This window comes from Podarcis gaigeae, assembly GCF_964106915.1.
Source record: "Podarcis gaigeae genome assembly, chromosome: 1".
NCBI lineage: Eukaryota > Metazoa > Chordata > Lepidosauria > Squamata > Lacertidae > Podarcis > Podarcis gaigeae.
Window position 1 is genome coordinate 115118874 of NC_139678.1, and position 22340 is coordinate 115141213.

The 22340-nt window shown below is 42.4% G+C and overlaps 1 long non-coding RNA gene across 1 annotated transcript; it reads left to right on the top strand.

The window, feature by feature from the left end:
* The first annotated feature begins 3694 nt into the window (after window positions 1–3694).
* LOC310833503 lies at window positions 3695–21602 on the top strand. The gene is made up of 4 exons (XR_014558718.1): window positions 3695–11960; window positions 19928–20684; window positions 20916–21147; window positions 21407–21602. It is a non-coding gene; the product is annotated as an uncharacterized lncRNA (long non-coding RNA).
* Window positions 21603–22340: the final 738 nt, after the last annotated feature.

Sequence of the window (22340 nt, forward strand, 5' to 3'; positions counted from 1 at the left end):
ATAATAGTAATTCCCCAGCTATCTCACTGGATTGCCCCAGCCAGTCTGGGTGGCTTCCAACAAATACAAAATAATAATAATAATACATTAAACATTAAAGAACTTCCCTATACACAGCTGCCTTCAGACGTCTTCTAAAGGTTGTATCGTTACTTATCTCCTTAGCTCGGCGGGTCACATAACTCCAGACCCTCCAACATTTCTCCAATGAAAATAGGGATGTCCTAAGGAAAAGCGGGACATTCCGGGATCAAATCAGAAACTGGGACGTCTTCTGTAAATCTGGGACTGTCCCTGGAAAATAGGCACACTTGGAGGGTCTGCGACTCTACACAGCCAGGGCAAAAGGAGGTTCAATCTCACCCCACTCCTATTGTTTTAAAAATGGCAGTATCCTACAGTGGCCAGAGCATTGTATTTGGATTGTGGAGGTCTCAGTTCTGATCCCTGCTTCACCGTGAAGCTTGCTCTGTGGGCCATAACACACCGTCTACCTTTAGTCTAATGTGTTTATTGACTGACTTACTGACTACGTTTTTAGGCTGCCCAAATGGTTCTCTGGCTGTTGTTGAGATGATCATGTACACAGTTAAAACCATAATGGTGATGCTCTCTCTGCTTTTAGACTGTGGCGCTCACTACAGAGGCTTTTTGTGTCTTTATAATTTATGCCTCTTCTTGTTTAGTAGCTTATTATTTATTGTTGGTAGTTTTACGCATTTTATTGGCTTTGGCATGGTTTCTGTGTTGTAAAGCACTTTGTGGTTCTAAGAGGCAGAAAAAATGGGGTATAATTATATATAATTAATACCACATAAAAACATCCACTGCTTCCCTTCTCTCCAACACATCACTGCTTTGCTCATTGAGAAAGTACTGTAATGGTCACATACCATACATTTAGAGCGCATGGCTTTCTCCCAAAGAACCCTGGGAGCTGTAGTTTGTTAAGGGTGCTGGGAATTGTAGCTCTGTGAGGGGCAAACTATAGTCCTTAGGATTCTTTTGAGGAAGCCATGAGCTTCAAATGTTTGTTAAATGTGCTTCAAAAGTATGAACAATATCTCAACTTCTTCCAGTTCTTGCAGGCGATATAGATTTTGGGATGCTTTTGTTTTCTCCAAGCCCTGGAATAAGATCTTCTCTCCAAAAATTGGGAAATGGCCAAATAAAAATTAAAATTAAAAAAGCATTCCAGGCAATGCTTCATCTGCCTGTGCAGTCACTTCCATCGCAGTGGCTGAGAACATGAAAACATGAGTTAGCTTTTTCAGCTTTTCCCAAACTAGGCTGGGAGCCACCAGCAAAAGTTTTCCCCTTTCTCATACTGAGTGCCCAGATCTTCATAGGGAGTTTGGCATCATAGTTTGGAGAGTTGTGTGTCTAATGATCCAATGGAAAACAAGTCCCCTGTTCCTACATCTTGGAAGGCAAGCACAGGACTGATTTACAGACTCATACCAGGGTGAGGTCCAAATAGCAGGACTCATATGAGTCATACTCATGTCATGTGACCTTTGTGTAGACCAGCCTCCCCCAAGCTGATGCCCTCCAGATGTAGTTGACCTCCAGCTCCAGGCATCTCTAGCCAGTAGGGCCAGTGGTCAGGGATGATGGGAGTTGTAGTCCAACAGTGTCCAAGGGACACCTAGTTGGGCAAAGCCAATCTGAAAGGGCATGAAAATGGGCTACTTTCTTGTTTTAAAGTACCCAGTTTTTGAGGGTCTGACATCCATGTCAGGCACAATTTGCAATTTCCACAGGGGTATTATCAGTATATGAATGAATAAAGTAAACAATAACAGACCCTCCAAGTGTCCCTATTTTCCAGGGACAGTCCCAGATTTACAGAAGCCGTCCTGGTTTCTGATTTGATCATGGAATGTCCTGCTTTTCCTTATGATGTCCCTATTTTCATCAGAGAAATGTTGGATGGCATGGAGTTATGCGACTCCCAAGCCAAGAATATAAGTAACTGTACAATCTTTAGAACACATCTGAAGGCAGCCTTGTATGGGGAATTTTTTAAATGTTTAATATTTAGTATGTTTTTATATATGTTGGAAGCTGCACAGAGAGGCTGGGGCAACCCAGTTAGATGAGTGGGGTATAAATAATAAATTTGTTGTTGTTGTTGCTGTGAAGTAGGATGTACCTATTTTGATCCGAAAAGCGTTGGAGGATATGCAATATTAGCAACATGTGAATGAATAAAATTATTTTCAAAACCCTCCACATAGGTGCAACTAAAAATGTTGAACAAAGCACGTCAGAGAGAAAATAGTGGCAGGAAGAAAGGGGGGGGGGTAAACTTGGTTTCCCTCCTCCCTCCCTTTTTTGGCATGTTTTTAGGAAACAGCAGACCTCAACGGAGCACATTTAACGCTAAAACAAAGCTGCCCACCTTGCTTTCAGTGTCCGGAAATAGAGCCGTTTCTCCTTTTGACACAAGCATGAGTCGAGCGACATGTGTTAAACGGACAATTATTTAAAATAAAAGGAAATGACCTTAGGAACAGCTGCAGTAGCTCAGGCTGGAGAGAGCTGAAAGCACGCAGCAGAAGGGCCTGGATGAAACAAGATCACTGTGTAAATGCAATGCACACGGCCGCGTTCCTGGTCTTTTTTAGAACCGGTGCTGCAAAGAACCAGAACAGAACTGCAACTTGAATTGCCCTTGAGCCTCCCTGGCTGAATCTCCCATAGGGCCACTGCAAAATGTTGCAAAAGCAGACGAAAAGGATGAACGGTGAAAGGCTGAGGCAAAAAGAGAGAGAGAGTGCGCTTTGAAAAAGCCACGTGCCAAAAACATTACATAAAACGATTTAAAAATAAAATAAAATACTGAAAGATCCCAGAGTCACGTGACTCAACTTCCAACCTGCACGAACAGCAAGAGACTCAGCAGGAAATTAACCAGGCCTGCGCCATCACCGTCCTGCTTGCAAGAAGTCTCAGCCTGTTGATGCTCTGGGTGTCCATATCTTTCATGGCGCATCTGTACAGCTATTAAATTGGATAATCCCTCTGGCCTTTGATACATTTCTGGACATGATTATTTCATTACTCGCCGTATATCAGTGGGATCATAATAAAAAGGACTTCTGACAACCTGCCAAGAGTTTTGTGGCCTTGTAAACACAAAAGTGCTCTAATAAAATTTTATTAAGTGTTAAAAAGTCATAAAAAGTGAAATAACATAAACTACGAAATTTACTGTCCTCAGCAAATGCTGAAAATATCGTCCATAGTAAAATTAAATTAGCATGTAATAGAGAGAGAGGGAGAAAGAAAGAAATAGAAAGAAACAGTCTGGAGGTTTGAAAGCTAGGGAAATAATCGCATTGCAAACGAATATGAGTCATGGGGATTTAGCTGATTGAGATTCTTTTTTTTAATTGGGGAAGGAGAATTTGACTAAATATGCAGGTTAAGGAGGAGAGTTCTAAGGTCATCTGTGTTCTTGAAGCTGTCGATACTTGGCTGAGAAATAATATATTGCTGGCTGCCCGGAAGAAATAATGGCGAAGGAAGGGCCGGCTGTCCACGAGGGTGCGCTGTGCGACTAAGAATATCTGCATGCTCCTTGCAATGGCCGGGGAATCATAACTTCGCACCGAAATCATCCTATACATCAAAAAGAATGCCGCCACTCCCCCACCTTAAAGAAATTGCCTCTCGTCTCTCCCCCGCCCCGGTTCCTTGCAAACTGAAAGGAAGGGGGGGGGGAGAAGTGCAAAAAACAATGCAATATATGCACAGCCTCTTCCTCCTGGGAAAAAGCGCGCGGCAAGCAAGTCCCCACACGCTTACACGCTTCTCACGCAACTTGAACTCCTGGTGCAGAGAGAGAGAGAATGAGAGGAGGCAACCCACAATGATCCTCTGATTTTTAATGTGGGGGTGGGGTGGGGTGGGGGGTCTTCAAGCAGCAGCACCCATCCTTTGGCGTTCCTTAAAACTCAGTGCACCACTAGCGAGGATAATCCAGCCCAAGTAAGTTTGGAATGCTTTCGGTTTGCTTTTGATCCAGCAAGAGGGTTGTGGGGCACAGTGGTGAGAGGCCAATAAGATGGCATAGAGGGAGTTTGTGATACATTTCCCCAGCCCACCCCGCGGTTGTCCACGGAAAATTTGGAACTAAGAAGGCTCCCCCCTCCGTTTTCTTCCCTGCCATACATGCATAGGCTCGGGGGCAAGGAAAGCTGCGGTGCAGACGAGAAAACTAAGATGAGATCCTATGTACCGTTTTGGGGAGGGAGGAATAAAACTCCACTGAAGGCAGCCACGTGCCAGCTTGTTTGGGAGGGAGTCCCACTCACCTCAAGGCAGACCTTACTTCCGAGTAAACACGCAAATGTGGATGGGGGTGCGTGGGGAGGGGGAGGGAGGAACTCCAAAGCCCTATTCATTTGATGCATGTTTAGTGGGAAGCAAATGTTTTGCTGCAGTTTGACATGGCTTCTTGGTTTGAAGGGATCGCAGTTTTGTAGACCGCCTTGGAATCTTTTCGATGTAGGGCGGTTAAGAAACTTCTTTAAAAAAAGAAAGAAAGAAATCCTATCTAATCCTCCCAAAGAACTGGGCATAAAATAGCAGCTTTAGCCATAGGGATCTGATTTGCGTGCAACTAAACACACACACACACACACACACACACACACAGTGTGCGTAAACATGAGTACTGTATATTACATATACATATATATACGCACACACAATAGAATGTGTGTGCGCGCGCACACCTCTGCTTTTGCACGATCAGGAATTGGAATCCTTCTTTAATGGACTGTGGGTCAAGGACGGGCAGCGGGGGGGGGGTGCCCTGCGCGCCAGAAATCCTAGAATTGTAGAGTTGGAAGGGGGCTCAAGGGTCATCTAGACCAACCCTCTGCAAGGCAGGCCTCTTTTGCCCAGCGCGGGACTCGAACCCACAATTAAGTGTCTCACGCTCTACGGACCGAGCTGGCGCAACTGCAGTTTCCAAGTGGGGCTGAGTGGGGAACGACGACAGCCCTTCTATGTAATAATAGCTAACCCCGCGCCCCATTGCTCTGGCCCGTTCCCCAAATCTCCGGGGAGTTTTTTTTTTGGGGGGGGGGTTGGCTCCTGCGAGCCTGGCAGCGGATCGAAAGGGAAGCAGCCGTCGGAAATCCGCGCGGAGCCCTGCCTGCCCGCCTGCCTCTTCTGCGCTGGGCCAAAGGTGCCCATTTCACGTCGGGGGCGAGAGGAGCGCGCCTCCCGGGGATCCGCGGCGCTTCCTGCCCGCATATCCTCCGATTGTGTGCCTCGCCCGCGCCGCACCTCGGAGCGGAGCTGCGGCACGTCCAGGCCCTGCCGAGCAGGCCGCTGGCGCAGGCAAACAGGAACCCCGAGGGGAGGCAGCGCCCAAGGGGACAGCTCGTCTCTTGCAGGATATCCCTTTCGCTCGTTGGGTCCTTGCCTTCTCTTTTCTGCCCTTTAATTCTCGCCAGAAAGGAAGCGAGCGTGTCCCCACGAGGACGCTCCACATATCTGGGGATGGGGGAGAGGCAGGAATGCGCGTTTCTGCACGGACAGAGGAAGCTTCCTATTGCCAGCGGACTCCCGTCTGCCTTTCATGGAAGGAGGGTGATGTTCAAGGCCAGACAACACGAAGCCCACACCGACCCAGGGAAAGCCTTTAGGCTGCAATCCTATACAGTACGTGCTTTTCTCTAGGAGTAAGCCCCATCGATAGCACGCAGATGGTTCTTTACCATGCTAAACAGACATTCCAAATGCACTCAGTTGTGGGTTTTTTAAGCCATCAATATGTGCCATCATGAAAGCAAACGCATGAAGCTGTTCTTTTAGAAGACGAGATGTGGCCTGAGAACATTTGTTGAGCCAAAGGCAATGATCCAGGCTGTGTTTCGACAAGCATGTGTGGAACAGAAGTCACCTAAAGAAATCGGAGGCAAACAGGGAACTATTTTCAGAGAAGGCTACTTCTGTACAATTAATTTAGCCTGTAATTCTGTACAATTAATTTAAATTAATTTAAAACGTGTGTCCAATTCCATTGTTTCATGAGTGAATTTGTTTAAGAGGGCCATCTTAAAAATAAGCAAGTGTTAAGGAAGAGGAGAACATATAATACAGGCATGGTTTTTAATGACTTTCATTAAGCAATATGCAACTAGATATGACATCTATTTACTCCTGTTGAGTTAAATGGTGTTCAGTCCCAAGGAAATGTGAATAGGATTATAACTTTAATGCACATAAGTGTTATTTTTTTCTATATTATTATTGTAAGTTGCCACTCCTATAGAAACTTACTTGGGACAGAGTTAGTGTGATGGAACTAACTGAGACTTACTTCTGAGTAGATTTACATAGGATTGGAACTTTAGAGCTCTGATAAATAGTACACCTTCTGTATTTTTTATTACATCTTTTGTCAAGCCTCATTTTCTGCTCACTCCTTATTGAAGCAATGCTGCTGTGGACATATTTATTGAATGGAATAAGGAATAAGCTTGATTTTTTTAAAAAATTAATACGAGTTTAATAGCCATACTCGCAAGCCACAATTCATGTACTTGAATTGTGACAGGACTGCTTTAGAGTAAGGCAGTATCCAGTAATTAATGTCCAGTGCCCTGATCCAAAAATGTTTTTTTGGAAAGGAAATAGCCAATATGCTTTACTTCTAAGTGACTGTACCTAGGACTGGGGTACAGATCACATTCTAAGACTGCTTGATTATTTTCAAAAGGAAACATTTTAAAAGGCAAATCTTATTTCCTATGACACTGTAACTGAATATATTGTTCTATGTAAAAGTGCATTCCAAATAATGGATATTTCAAGCCATTATTTTCATATCATACTTAGTAGACTACAAACTGTAACTGACTGCCTATAATAATATTTATACTGGAAGCAGTAGAACAGTACAGTTAACACTCCAGTCCTAAACACACTATATCAAAGGAAGTCTCACTAAAATCCTAGGGACTTACAGACATGGAAAGTCACTGAACTTTGACAAAGTTCTACATAAACATATAGAACTTTAGGACAAAGATAGATGAATGCATTTATTTTATAAACTGAGTAAAAACCCAACCATTAAAGCAGGAGTAATGTGATGTCTCTTCATTTTGGATAAGAAATCTGCTTGAAAACTGGCATACTGATGCATTACTTAGTTTAAACTATTATAATTTTTTTTCAGTTTCCTAGAACTGACAACTGTTCCATGCACAATTATTGGATTTGAGTTACTGTTTAAGTTCCTCAAACAAATTGTTTAACATCAGCTATATGGCAGTTGCATTTTTACCAAAGGGATGTCTTACACTTGTAAATGCAATTCATCAATGCAAGATGTCTTTGTTTTGTATCGGAGGGAAGAGTTTGGCCTCCACATAGCTGAGAACGGATTTCTCTTTAATATGCAGGATGTTTGGGTTACCCAATGCGGTGGATTTCCTAAGCAAATTTCTCTGCAATCCCCCAGTTTAAACAATAACAGAGTCAGTGACAAAAGACCACTAATACATTCTCAGTTCAAATGTGGAAAGATACAATGCAGGAAGCTGAAAGACTGATCTTGAGGAATGGTGAAAGATATATGTAGCAGAGTGAAAAGTGTCTCTGAATCCTGTTACTAGAGATTGTTGTTTTGTTCAACAGCACTGGGAAATGCACCAAACATGTTACAAATCTAAATATACTGTTGACCATATAAATCTAGTTAGGGTCTGAACAAAGAGGCACATGTAATACAGGAGGAAGAAAATGGTGCTGTAGGGAGTGACATCTCCAACCCTTCACTGGGGAATTTTGTTGTTGTTTAGTCGTTTAGTCATGTCCGACTCTTCGTGACCCCATGGACCAGAGCACGCCAGGCACTCCTGTCTTCTACTGCCTCCCGCAGTTTGGTCAAACTCATGCTGGTAGCTTCGAGAACACTGTCCAACCATCTCGTCCTCTGTCGTCCACTTTTCCTTGTGCCCTCCATCTTTCCCAACATTAGGGTCTTTTCCAGGGAGTCTTCTCTTCTCATGAGGTGGCCAAAGTATTGGAGCCTCAGCTTCACAATCTGTCCTTCCAGTGAACACTCAGGGCTGATTTCTGATCTTCTTGCAGTCCATGGGACTCTCAAGATTCTCCTCCAGCACCATAATTCAAAAGCAACTATTCTTCGGCGACCAGCCTTCTTTATGGTCCAGCTCTCACTTCCATACATCACTATTGGGAAAACCATAGCTTTGTCGGCGAGGTGATATCTCTGCTTTTTAAGATGCTGTCTAGGTTTGTCATTGCTTTTCTCCCAAGAAGCAGGCATCTTTTAATTTCATGACTGCTATCACCATCTGCAGTAATCATGGAACCCAAGAATAGGTTTCCACTAAACAGCAACTTTTGCCTATTATCTACAGCACATTGTGCTTTTCCTTCTTACAAGACTCCTTAGAATTTCATTCTCTCCCTTTTGAATCTGGAAGAGCCCATTCATATAATTTGGCAGTAACTTAATTGCTTCATATCTTCCCAGATCATAGCAGTTTAACCAAGGCATCTGAACAGACAGCATCAACGGCATACCTTCAGACCGCCTTTTCTTTTGGAATAATAATAATAATAAAAGCTTATTTTCCTACTTATTTTTAGTTGTTTGCAAAGCCATTTTTCTTCAGGGTAATTATAAAGTTGCAGAAGGAAGAGCATTTTAAAACATGTAGTTCATTAGTTACAGTGCAAGCCTGTGTATAGAAGTAAACTTTGTTGAGTTCAATGAACTTTACTCCCAGGTAAGTGTGTACTGTCAATCTTCTATAATTAGTTAGGACCCATATGCTTCTAGATTTACTATTTGCATTGTACTGATTGAGAGCTGGAGTGCTTGGATTTAATGTGATTTTAAACCCTTTGATCTCAGTTCTCAAACAGTTTAATAGAACACCGGTTTAACAGGTTGTTGAACTGAGCCAACAAAATTGTGGATCTCAGGCTAAACCAAATGAAAGACTAATTATTATATACCATTGTTTCTTTGTAGCTCTAGGAATTTAGAAGCTTCAGGAATTATATGTAAAGCCTGCAGATTGCTGCTCCTTTAAAAAAAAATGGATTCCATTTGCTTAATCCATAAAAGGACATGAAGGTAGAGACTGGCGTTGCCTAAATCTGATTCAAGTTCTGAATCAGTGAAGGAATGACTTTCTATCTGATTGGTTGCAGAGAGGTCTCTTTCTAATCCTTTGAGTGCTGTTGCTTATGTAGCCAAAAGGGTCACCATCAGCTCTCAAGAGGGAGGTATCAGCAGACTCTGGAAGACCCCGAGGTTTGCAAAAGTACCCGAAACTTTTATGAAAAAAACAACCAACCTACAATAAAAAACAACGCAATGAGGTCTGAGCATGCTTAGTTGTCACGGAATACTGAGTGCCTTTGGGGGGCAGAAAACAACTGGTGAAGGAATTGGGTAGAATCTTGAACAGCAGCACTACAGCCTTGTTAACATCTATTAGCTAAGATACCTAAATGGAACCTAAGATACAACCTAAGATATGTCTGTCATCTTCCTAGCCTGTCTGTGTGCTTCCAGAGGCATTGAACTGACCATGGGTAGACTGGACAAATGGTGCAATCCTAACCATGTCTACTCAAAAGTAAGCTCTATTGCATGCAATGGAACTTACTCCCAGGTGAGTGGATTGCAGCTTCTGTGGATCCTGGTCTTAACAAGCGTGAGATTTACAACGCTCTTAATCATCTAATTTGCTGGCTTGAGCTGTGATCCAGAACAGTAGGCCCACAACTTATGCAAGGGTTATGTTCTGGGGATCATACCTAAAACCAAATCACATATAGTAAAAGAAATCATTGGCAGGTGGGATTGCCAGTATCATTTCCCCCGGAATGCTTTCCACCCTTTTTAATTTTTTGCCACATGGGTGAAGCTGAACGCACACAAGTTAAATGAGCGCAAGTTGCGGGCTTACTGTAGTCTCTTGCGCAGTGCTCAGGTCTGGCTCCCTCCAGCGAAACCAGTGGGATTCCCCCACCCCCACCTTAGTTCCTGTGTGCTTTGGTTTTCCCATGTCTTCGTTGGTTGGAAATTAGGTTTTTAATTTTTAATTTAACCTCAATTAATTTTTAATTTAACCTCAATTAAGAAGAAGAATTGAATTTTCAAATACACCTTTTGCCATCAATGCACCCGCTTACAGTCTCTCCTCTCTTCTCTCTTGTGTGTGTGTGTTTTTAAACAGATAAAGGATTAAGTCTTTGAACATACTGTATTGCGGTATCGTACAAGTTGATACAGCTTGGGGCATTCTTTCTGTGTACATTCATACCAGACGGTTAGCAACAGGCAGGCTGTAAATCTTCCCATGAAAAGAAATAATAATTTAGAAAATGTGTAGTATTTCAGGTATTTTTGGAAGATACCAGCATTCTGACAAAGTCATCCAGGGGATTAATTCTCAGGAAACTCCAGGATATCAGCAAACAGGACCAAAAAAGGCATTCCACAGGTGGATGCATATTGAGGCTACATTTTTTTCAGTTGTTCCCACGTTAATCCTGATGCAGAATGTTCATGATAAAGTAACTCAACTGGGCCTTATAATGGAAGGTGTGTTTAATTTGGTCTGAATTGTGCTTGTTCTGCAGAAAGAAGGTGGTAGGGCACAGGAGGAGGTGGTGAAGAATCTGGGCAGGACCAGGCTGGAGAAGAGGACCAACAAACTATGTCCAGCCCACCCATGGCTTATAGGACACCCCAGCCAAGAAGCTCAGCAAGGATGTTTATCTAAAAGAAGAAAGCAGTCGGGATGCTCCTGATTCCACCAAGATACAACTATGTCCAGTCTAGTGGCCAAATCATCTCATGACACTCCTCATCTTAAGAGGGTTGAGGGGCTTCTAGAAAAGATCCTCTTAACACTCGAGCAGATATGAGTGTTTGTAGGCAGACTGGATCCCAGCCAGCTATGTAGGGCTTAAAGGCTAAAAGCAGCGCTTTTAATTGTGCTCAGAGACAGGCTGATAGCCACTGAAACTTTAAGAGCTAGTGTTTCATCCAGCTGTTTCCTAGCCAGCAGCTCTGTCTGGACCTAATGCAATTTCCGAAGTAACTTGAAGGTTACACACCATGCGTTTCAGTAGTCTTTTCTAGAAATTACCCCAACATAGATAACCATGGTCATTAAAGGTAAAGGGACCCCTGACCATCAGGTCCATTCGTGGCCTACTCTGGGGTTGTGGTGCTCATCTCACTTTATTGGCCGAGGGAGCCGGTGTACAGTTTCCGGGTCATGTGGCCAGCATGACTAAGCCGCTTCTGGCGAACCAGAGCAGCGCACGGAAACGCCGTTTACCTTCCCGCCGGGGTGGTACCTATTTATCTTACTTGCACTTTGACATGCTTTCGAACTGCTAGGTTGGCAGGAGCTGGGACCGAGCAACGGGAGCTCACCCCGTTGCAGGGATTTGAACCACTGAACTTCTGATCGGCAAGTCCTACCTAGGCTCTGTGGTTTAACCCACAGCGCCACCCGCGTCCCCCTAACCATGGTCATACTTTATCTAATAATAAGGTATCAAACAAAGGTTAGAGGAGATAAATATGTTGGGCACTTGGGGTGGGGGGTTCAAAAATAGATCAGACTATATAAGGCATTTGATGAGGATGGCCAATTTAATGCACAGACTGCCAGCTGAAGGCTCTAGTGTTTTCCTTTCAGGTGCTAAATGTACACATTGATCTCTGCAGGTACATCAGTTTCCTCCCTTAGATGGTTGAGGGAAAGTCTCCGTTCATGAAGACGTGTCGGGGATGTGGCAAGCAGATGGGAGGGGATCTCCCATCTGGGTTTTGCGATCATATCTGGCACGTACATGCAAAACCTTGTGAGGTGTTTCAAGTAGTTGCCAAGCATGATTGAAAAACGCTGATGGTTTTTAAGGTAAGCGAGGTGATGCTCACTCCCCACAGTAGCACACAGTGTAAATAGAGACACAGCTTCCATGAGCACAGTCTCAGCCAGATTCATTCCACATCACTCCTTCCAAATTCTCCACTCTCCCATACAGATGAACCCTTTGCTATAGGAGTCACGGTCCTGTTGCAGTTTACAGGGCTGTGGTAATGATTACTGAGAGAATGGATCCGATATCATCTGAGCACCTGGGGCAAGCATTGTGTAACACATATCCATTGCCAGCAGAGCTTCAAAGAAGACTCCAGAAACCACTGCTTGGTGAAACAAAAGAGGGCTATATCTATTTAAAACATAACAGCTTAGAGGATCTTCAAAATTTAATCAACTAGAATAACAGAAACAAAATATAGTCTGGGCAGGTAAGTTCCCTAAGGCAGGAGAGATCGTCTCCCTCCCCTCTCCTGGGCACATCTGCAGGCTCATCCTGTAGCTCCACAGCAAGGACTGGAAGGCTATGCGAACTTCACAAGGACACCACTGCCAGAACCTCATGCCAAGCCAGAAGGACACTCCCAAGATCCCACAAGCCAAACCTATGTTGTGTGACCAAAGAGTGCCCTATACCCAGTAAAGCCTCAGATATTGACTCTATTAGATACTAAAATTCACTCTCCTGCCTGGCCAGCTAATTCAATTTTTAAAATGCCGCTCTAGCATAAAACAGGCAGGGATACGAAGTAGGAAAAAAGGAAGGCAGTCAGGAGCTCCCCCCAAAATTCCTACTTCTTTTATTCTGCAAAGCGCCTTCTGCAGCCTCCCAGGGTGCTGACATTTGTGGAAACTCTCATTACATCTTTTACTGGGATTTTCCAGTGAGAATTCAGAGAGTATGCATGCCAATGCACCTGAGAGCTGGTTGTTGATGTTTTTAAAAGTGAAGTATTTTTACCGTTAAAAAAATAAGGACAGAAAGTTTTATGGGGTTTCTCAAGGTAAAATCTGTCAGTGTACCAATCTCAGATGCCTAGTAGCCAGCCTTCCAAGTCTCCCTTCAGTTATAGCCCAGTGTTGGCAACTCCTGCAATTGGTTCCCCGCCCCCCTCAGATCAGGAAGGTCGGGCAGCTGGGGAGGCTGCGGAGCGCTGTACAAATGTTTAACAGAAAGAGGGTTAGAAGCCTGCCACCCCCAGCTTCCTTGAAGCAATAAGATAAAATCAACCCTGACCCTATTAAAATGCTAATGAAATTCTAAGGCCTCCTAAGAATAAGGGGGAAAATGGAAGCCTCTTTCGCAGGGCGAAGAAAACTTTTGAAAAATTGGAGGACAGGTTTTGGCACAGCTCTCATTAGCGCTCCCATGCACAGCCATTGCTTCTGGAGTGTTTTTGAGATTTCGGCTTGAATGTTCTCTGCAGCTGTGTAATCCCCCATTTGCAAGTCACTGCCTGCAGATATCAAACTCCTGTGAGCACAGTCTGTCTAAGCTACAGAGTCTGAAATGAAGGCCTGGAGCCATATATTCACATGGGCGCAACTAACGAGAAGAACGAGGCTTTCATAATGAAAAGCCATTTTTTTTAAAAAAAAAAATCATGCCTTTTCAAGACAGTGCAAGGAGCACAACTCAAGGAAGCAATTGTACATTTGGGGAAATAGAATGGGCTGAGTTAGAATAACAGAATTTTGCAGTTCATTTCAATGCAAAATCCTATGAATTTAGGGTAGGTGTTTTGTTTTTTTAAAAGTGGCAGTATGACACAATGCAATTCTGAAGAACGGGTTGGTAATTCCAAAGTGTGTGATATAAGTGCATTATCTGTATCCTCCCCCCCCCCCATTAAAAGTGTTCAGTTTTTGTGAATCTAAATTTGATTGTTTTGAAATTATTTCTGTCCTTTATATCACTTTATACAGTGGTACCTCAGGTTACATACGCTTCAGGTTACAGACTCCGCTAACCCAGAAATATTACCTCAGGTTAACAACTTTACCTCAGGATGAGAACAGAAATTGCGCAGCAGCAACGGGAGGCCCCATTAGCTAAAGTGGTGCTTCAGGTTAAGAACAGTTTCAGGTTAAGAACGGACCTCCGGAACGAATTAAGTACCATTGTACTTTCTTGGTTGCTGTATTTTTATACTGTACTTTATTATTTATTTTTAGTATTTTAACTGTAAACCACCCAGATAACTTTTTTTTGCTAATGCGTCAGCATAGTGCAAAGGAGATTTAAGTACTTAACCTGAGGTACCACTGTACTTGGGGTTGTTGGTTAGGGTTGTTGTTGTTGTTGTTGTTGTTGTTGTTGTTTCCGCCTATGGCTAATTACCACTTTGCACAATGACTTCAATGGAAATTTTCCCCCTCTCCTCCCCCCCACACCCTCTTAAATTTGTTCTGAGGGTTCCCCTGACCTTTTGGAGCAGATCTGAAGCTGTCTTGCGGCATGTGTAAGGGGAGAAGGGAGGAAAGACCCATTGTACAAGCAGAAGAAATCCCTCCTGCACATTTTTTAAATACTTCCCATTATCTATATGCACTGAGAACCCCTTTATAGACTGATGTGGCCAGGAAGGGTTGTAATACCTCTGCGATGTCTAGTACAGTCAATCCTCGGATCCCGAACACCTCCGTTTTGGAGCATTTCGGTTCCTGAACCCCGAAAACCTGGAAGTAAATGCTCTGGTTTTCGAACTTTTTTCAGAAACTGAACGTCCAACGCGGCTTCTGCTTGAGTGCAGGAAGCTCCTGCAAGCAATCGGAAGCTGCGCCTTGGTTGTCGAACATTTCGGAAGCCAAATTTGCTTCTGGAACAGATTACACTCAACAACTGAGGTTTGACTGTATATCAATGGTTCCTGTACATCATTTTATTGCAGGCCTCTGTTCTGATTGCATATTCTTTATGAACCATCACATTTCCTTACCTAACATCTGTTAATCCAGGACAATGCTTGAAAAGTTCCGCCCCCAACTCTTTTCTCAATTTAGCATTGAGGAAACCTAAGCACATAAATTCACTCAAGCATTGTGGCAGGCTTTGCAAATACCTCACATTTGTAACAACGGATACAGAAGCTCTGCTGCAACTCTGCAAGGCTACATCAATTAAGATGTTACTGATTCCTTCTTAGCGCAATAAAACAGTAAGTGAGTGATCATATTATCAAAGCCTTTGCCAGTTCTGTCTTGATTGCACTCCAATATTTTCCCATGAGCTCCTATTTCTTTAGGAGGAAGTAACTTTTAATATGATCCCTGAAGAGTAAATGGTTTGGGGCCATGATCCCATTCATTTTCATTCATAGATCATGCCTTTTAACTTCAGCAGCTTTATATGATCACAAAGCCAAAACCAGAATGTACACTCTATTCCCTGCCCTAATAACATGTAAATGCAGAAACCAAGGTAGCCTATGAATTTTAATGCAGATCTATTCCTGTGCAATGAAAGACAGTTGTAAGGCAATATCTTCATAAAATAAGTATCACAACCAATGGTGCACAATGCTTTTGTTTCCATTCACAATACACATTAACTATTACGACTACTACTACTACTACTACTACTACTACTACTAATATTTTTTATTTATACCCTGCCCATTTGGCTGGGTTGCCCCAGCCACTCTGGGCGGCTCCCAACAAAATATTAAAAACACGCTAAAACATCAAACATTAAAAACTTCCCCAAACAGGGCTGCCTTCAGATGTCTTCTAAAAGTCAGAGAGTTGTTTATTTCCTTGACATCTGATGGGAGGGCGTTCCACAGGGCGGGCGCCACTACAGAGAAGGCTCTCTGCCTGGTTTCCTGTAACCTCGATTCTTGCAGTGAGGGAACTGCCAGAAGATGCTCAGAGCTGGACCTCAGTATCTCGGCTGGATGCAGACAAAAATACATTATTTGGTGTATATACAAAACTTGCTGGTCTGTTTTCGGATTGATGGTCCATGCACCCTAAGTTGGAGTAGCATATGCACTTTACACAGCTAGGTCTGTTTACATGATTACAATCTCATTCAGCCAAAATCTCATTGAGCCAATCTCATTGAGCCAAAAATTACCAGGTGAGTTTTTGCAGGGATAAACACCCTCTAAAGAATATTGCGCAAAATGTGCCACCTCCCCATGTATGCACAGTTTCGTTATCCGCAAATATTTATTTATTAAATTTTATTAAATTTGTACATTGCCCTTCAATTCCATGGATCCCAGGGCAGTTCACAAAATAAAAATACAATATCAAAACATGCACAAAAAACCTTCATAAACCAATAAACCCACCCCCCTCACAAACACATTTAAAAGGGGTATAAGATATTGATAACATGGAGCTCTCTTATGGGCCATTTTCATTGAGCCCTAGAAAATTCTAAGCTAATAATAATAATTTATTTATATGCTACCCATCTGACTGGGTTGTGATGCAGATTATCATTTAGTGAGTAAGTCACTAATATAAAAGAAAACTGACCTGAAAGCATTTTCATTTTGGTAATTTTATGTCACAGACAATTCCCCTCACCTCTACACAGTTCTCTCAAGTCCCCTTGAGTTTCAAAACAGGCATCAACAGTGCGATTATAATCTATGACGGTGCCATTGTCAGGTTAACACCTGTATGTGTTGATATATGACTAGTACCGTGTTGCAACAAGCATGCAAATAAGTTTATAATTACTACATAGTTTAAAAAGTACTGAAATTGTCATAACTTTTATATATTGCTCCATTACTACCTTTAAATAAATGTTTTGATGGAGATCAGCAGTGCTAGGCCAATTTATTCTTGTCTATCATTAAAAGGCCTTACACAAAGAAACAATACTGTTCCACATCAAACTGTCACGAAGAGACATTTCCCTGCAACACCTGCTTGTTATGAATAGACACAGGCTAAGAACAGTTTATCATGATGAAGATAGCGATTCTTGCAAAGCCTTAAGGGAACCAGTTTTCATATAATGCAAGTAATATTTTAGAAATGTCTAAAATATATGTTCAGCGCAATGAACATATATTTGACTTAACCTATTACTTCCCAGAGATCAAATTTAACAATGTATTTACTTAAAATTCAACAAAGTGGTCCCACTAGCAGATACCCACACAAGGACTTCCAGTAGTGGAACTGGGCTTTCCCCCTCATCTCTCCCCCCCACAAAATTTTTTGGTGTGTGTGGGTCAGGCAAGCTTCTGCTGATGGGGCCATCTCCTTTGCACTATGCTGACGCATTAGCAAAAAAAAGTTATCTGGGTGGTTTACAGTTAAAATACTAAAAATAAATAATAAAGTACAGTATAAAAATACAGCAACCAAGAAAGTACAGTGGTACCTCAGGTTAAGTACTTAATTCGTTCCGGAGGTCCGTTCTTAACCTGAAACTGTTCTTAACCTGAAGCACCACTTTAGCTTATGGGGCCTCCTGCTGCCGCCACCACGCGATTTCTGTTCTCATCCTGAAGCAAAGTTCTTAACCTGAGGTACTATTTCTGGGTTAGCGGAGTCTCTAACCTGAAACGTATGTAACCTGAAGCGTATGTAACCCGAGGTACCACTGTAAGTAGCACTCATATTCTAAAAAAGCATTCAAACACATTTATAAATCTGAAAAGCCTGGGGGCGGATTTAAAAGTTATTCACCCAAAGCAGAGAAGACCACAATGTAGGTGCTAGGCGAGCTTCTCTGGAGAGGGTGTTCCACAGTGGGGGAGCCATCACTGGATAGCTTAGCGAGTAGCATGTGAGACTTAATCTCCGAGTTGTGAGTTTGAGCCTCACATTGGGCAAAATATTCCTGCCTTGCTAGGATGATCCTCTTGGTCCCTTCCAAGTCTACACTTCTATGATTCTGTGAAAAGGCCTTCTCCCTTTTGGCCACCTGCCTCACTTCATGCCTTTTATACACCCATACACACCAGTCACCCAATGAAAGTGTCCAAGTTAACTAGATTTGCCTGTAGGCATATTTTCAGATAGATCTGGGATGGCATAATCAGTAATAATAATAATAATAAATTTTATTTATATCCCGCCCTCCCCAGCCGAAGCCGGGCTCAGGGCGGCTAACAACAATAAAACAGTACAAAAGTACAGCACAAACAACACTCTAAAATCATTCATTATAAAATTGAGCATGAGACTCTAAATCTTGTGGGTTTAAGCCTTGTGTTGGGCAAAAGACTCCTGCATTGCAGGGGTTTGGACCAGATGACCCTCAAGGTCCCTTTCAATTCTACAATTCGTCTCCACCCACATCGTTCAGCCTGGACGCTGAGGTCCAGTACCGAGGGCCTTCTGGCGGTTCCCTCACTGAGGGAAGTAAGGTTACAGGGAACCAGGCAGAGAGCCTTCTCGGTAGTGGCACCCGCCCTCTGGAACGCCCTCCCATCAGATGTCAAGGAAATAAACAACTATCTGGCTTTTAGAAGACATCTGATGGCAACTCTGTTTAGGGAGGTTTTTAATGTTGATGCTTTATTGTGTTTTTAATATCTTCTGCCTTCACCTTTAAGATGCATAGGGTTTTCTTTTCTTTTCTTTTCTTTTCTTTTGTGATACTGTTCTCCAACCAAACATGTACAAAAATGCATATATTTGGTGTGCATTAAAATGTATATATTTGTTAAGATGACATACAAAAATGCATTCCACGTGGCATGCAAAAATGTGTATATTATGATAAATGCTGACTGAAATACTGGTGAAATTTCCTGAGGACTTTTTTAAAAAACGAAATAGCAAACTGATACAGAAATATGGCAAAAAACAACAACAGAGAATTGGGAAGCAGGGATAAACCAAAATTGACAGATTCCTCCATCCCTTTTTATCGCTGTGGTTCCATCATAGGCAAGAAGGGCCTCTCCACCAGGCTAATTCACAAATGACATGCACTTTCACCTGTTAACCATGTCCTTTGGCTACTTGGTTCTACCTAGTAGAAACAGTTCAGTTTCTATCCACAAATAAAGGACGGCCTCATTTAGAAACCGGTGGGAGAATATTTCAGTCTCTCAGGACACTCTGCTGCAGGCTTCAAAGTTACTCAACAACAAAAAAAAAGGCTTCAAAAGGAGACTGCAGCATGAAATTGCTGAACTAGAATTTCTTGGCAAATTTGATTCTATTCAATTAAGACTTAATCAGGACTCTGGTCTTCTTTCTCGCTGCAGGTGTTAAATTAAGTTAGTGCAGCTGGAAAGACAGTCTTGTCACAATGACTGCTGTTGTGAACATGTCATCCTGTTCTTATCCTGCGTACATTTGGGAACTCCAGGAAAATGACTCAGGGCTACTGCTGCCCTTCATAGCGGTGTGTATTTGTGTTTGTGTGTTTATATATACTTATTGAAGATAACAATGAATGTTTCTGACAAAGTGGGCTCTTGACCAGCCCATGAAAACCTCTGCCACGTGACTTTTTTTGTATTTTAAGGTGCTAAAGGCCTGTTTGATCTAGTGATAGGCGATTTGAGAAAAAATATGACTTGTTTGTATGGAGCAGAAATTTCACCCTAAATATATATCTGGTGCCTTTGTAGATCACTGAATACCATTTCATTAATATTTGCATAGTAGCACTGCTTCACTTAAATGTAAACTGTTATATAGTTGTTCATTTCAAATGGGTGGCTGGGCCCTTGTTCAGACACTTATTTAATTTAATTATTTAACTGTTTTCTTTAAACTGATGTGACAACCTCTCGTATTTGAGGTATGGTCTTTCAAAATATGCAACACAATCCTATCAGAAGTATGCCCTTCATAGTTCAATGGGACTTACTCTTAGCCTGAAATACTTTACACCTGCATTTCACTTCATTGCTTATGATGTCTGGAAATGTTTATTTAAAAAACCCTGAATAGCTTTTAAAAACAGATATGTTATAGCGAGATCAGCTGTACGTGTAGTAGGCTGCAGTATAAATTAATAAAGTAGGGTTTTAGAGCTGATTTTTAATAAATAAAACTCATTTTATTTTATAGGTTTATAGCTGTTTAATTCAAAAGGAAAAGGGAGCATAAGTGCCCTGGTTGGCAGGAACAATTGGACGGGAGCTAATTTTAAATTGATCACTGCATTTAGGATCATCTGACTGATGATGGACCAGTCAGCGAAAGAAGCTAGAAACTAGTAAAAGTTGATTGTTTGAGACATCCTCAAGTGAATTTCTACATGGCCTGGAATCCCCAACACTTCATTAGCCAGACTTTAATTGAGGGGTCCATTTTGTACCTGATGAACTTGCAAGTTTGCAGTAAAAAATAAATGTGCTCTCAACATGGCAGATTCTGAGTTTTCAACTAAGCGCAGCCTCCAGGAAATTGGAAAGAGGTCAAGGGGAATCTGAACTCCCGTGAAGTATCTTGAATTTTAGTTCAACAATGTCAAAGATTGCTTTGGAAACATTCATTAATCTTCGTGACATATTTGTGACATCACAACAGTTCAGAGATGGTTAAAATTGAAGCGCATGGGTGACCTTTCTCAATGTCATGCCAAGTCAGTAGCGGAACCTGGGAGTCAAGACTAGGGGTCTGCGGGGGGGGGGGGATTCAGCTCAGGTTGAAGCTGAATCTATCAACTTTGCACTTTCTGAAACAGCATATGAACAAAACACAGCAATCTCCCCAAATTTCCATGTATCTGAATTTTGCTAAGCAGTTTGCCACGCTCTGTTTACAGAAATGCATATATTAGGGGGAATTGTGAATAAAAACAACACAGGGGGGAAATGATCATATACAGTGGTACCTCGGGTTACATACGCTTCAGGTTACATATGCTTCAGGTTACAGACTCCGCTAACCCAGAAATAGTACCTTGGGTTAATAACTTTGCTTCAGGATGAGAACAGAAATCGCGGGGCAGCAGCAGCGGAAGGCCCCATGAGCTAAAGTGGCGCTTCAGGTTAAGAACAGTTTCAGGTTAAGAACGAACCTCCAGAACAAATTAAGTACTTAACCCAAGGTTAAGTATAGGGAAATTGCTAGCAAAAATGTGTTCCTTGGTCAAAACTGCATATTAAAATGTGTTTATTGGGAGAAATTTGCACTGAAATACTGGCGGAGTTTCATTAGTATTCTTCCCCCCCCCCAAAAAAAAACCACAAACCGTTGCAAAATGCACAGAGAACTGAATTTAAGATTGGAAAAATGAAAAACGGAGAGAGCTGAAATTGACCGATCCTTCCATCCCCAGTCAAGACTTGTGGTTTTGCACTTGGTAACAACAACAACAACAACAATAACAACAACAACAACAACTTTGTACCCTGCCCATCTGACTGGGTTGCCCCAGCCACTCTGGGTGGTTTCCACATATATAAAAGCATGACAAAACATTAAACCTTAAAAAGCTTCCCTATACAGGGCTGCAACAACATCTAGCAGTGACCTGATAATTGAATTGAGTTGCCTTGTTTTCTCCATAAGGCTGCAGTTCTGTACACGTTTACGTGTGAGTAACAGAGCAACCTTTAATCAGGGCCTAAGAAGACATGGCACAGTATATCCACCACAGTATCTGAAGCTCTGCCACCTTCAGCCAGCCAGGATAAAAGGTGTTTGGGAGCAATAGCTCCACTACTACTCAACCTTCCTTAACTGGTTCGGTTGAGCTTTCTTCTGCCCAAGCCAAATACACACCTGACTTATCCCAGGGTGAACTGCATAACTGCATAGTTATTTCACCAACAGCTCCTGCAATTGGGATCCTTGTCCTATTGAACCAGCTGGCAGAGAAGGTCATCTGGTGGGATCACCTGGTAAAGTTTAAAGAGCTACTGCTGAACTGGAATAAATTCCATGGTGAAATTAATAATATTGGGATGCCATGGGGGGGGGTGGAATAGATGCTTTTAAAGGCCATTGCACCTTCATTTTGATAAGTATCAGTGTGGTGTGGTGTTTGTAGCTCACAGTATTTTGGATCACACACACACACACACACACACACACACACACACACGCAATATTTTGGAGCCTCTTTTGCTGTCTTCCATTTTTTAGGTCCATAATGTGTGCTGGCCTGCAGTTTGCCAGGTGGCTCACTTGACATACTTTGCGATGACTAACTCTGCGTGGTTTGGACAAAGCAATGCCAAGACGTTTCATCTTGCCCAAGTGACTCCCAAGACGGAAAAAATATTGCAGTATTTAGCTTGCAAGTATAATTTATGTTCTTTCAGCTGATCTTGCTGTGGCCAGGCCAATTCAGCCATGAAAAGCGAGGGAAACGCAAGGAGGGGAGCGCTGATCTATGAGAACAATTTTAGTTAATTAAGTGGACATTTCACAAGGGCGAGGGATCCACTAGTCCCCTTAAGAAAGCCAGTCAAATATGAAATACGAGGGATTTTGTTAGGGGAAATAAATGGACAGGCTGCAGATGGGGGGGGGAGAGAG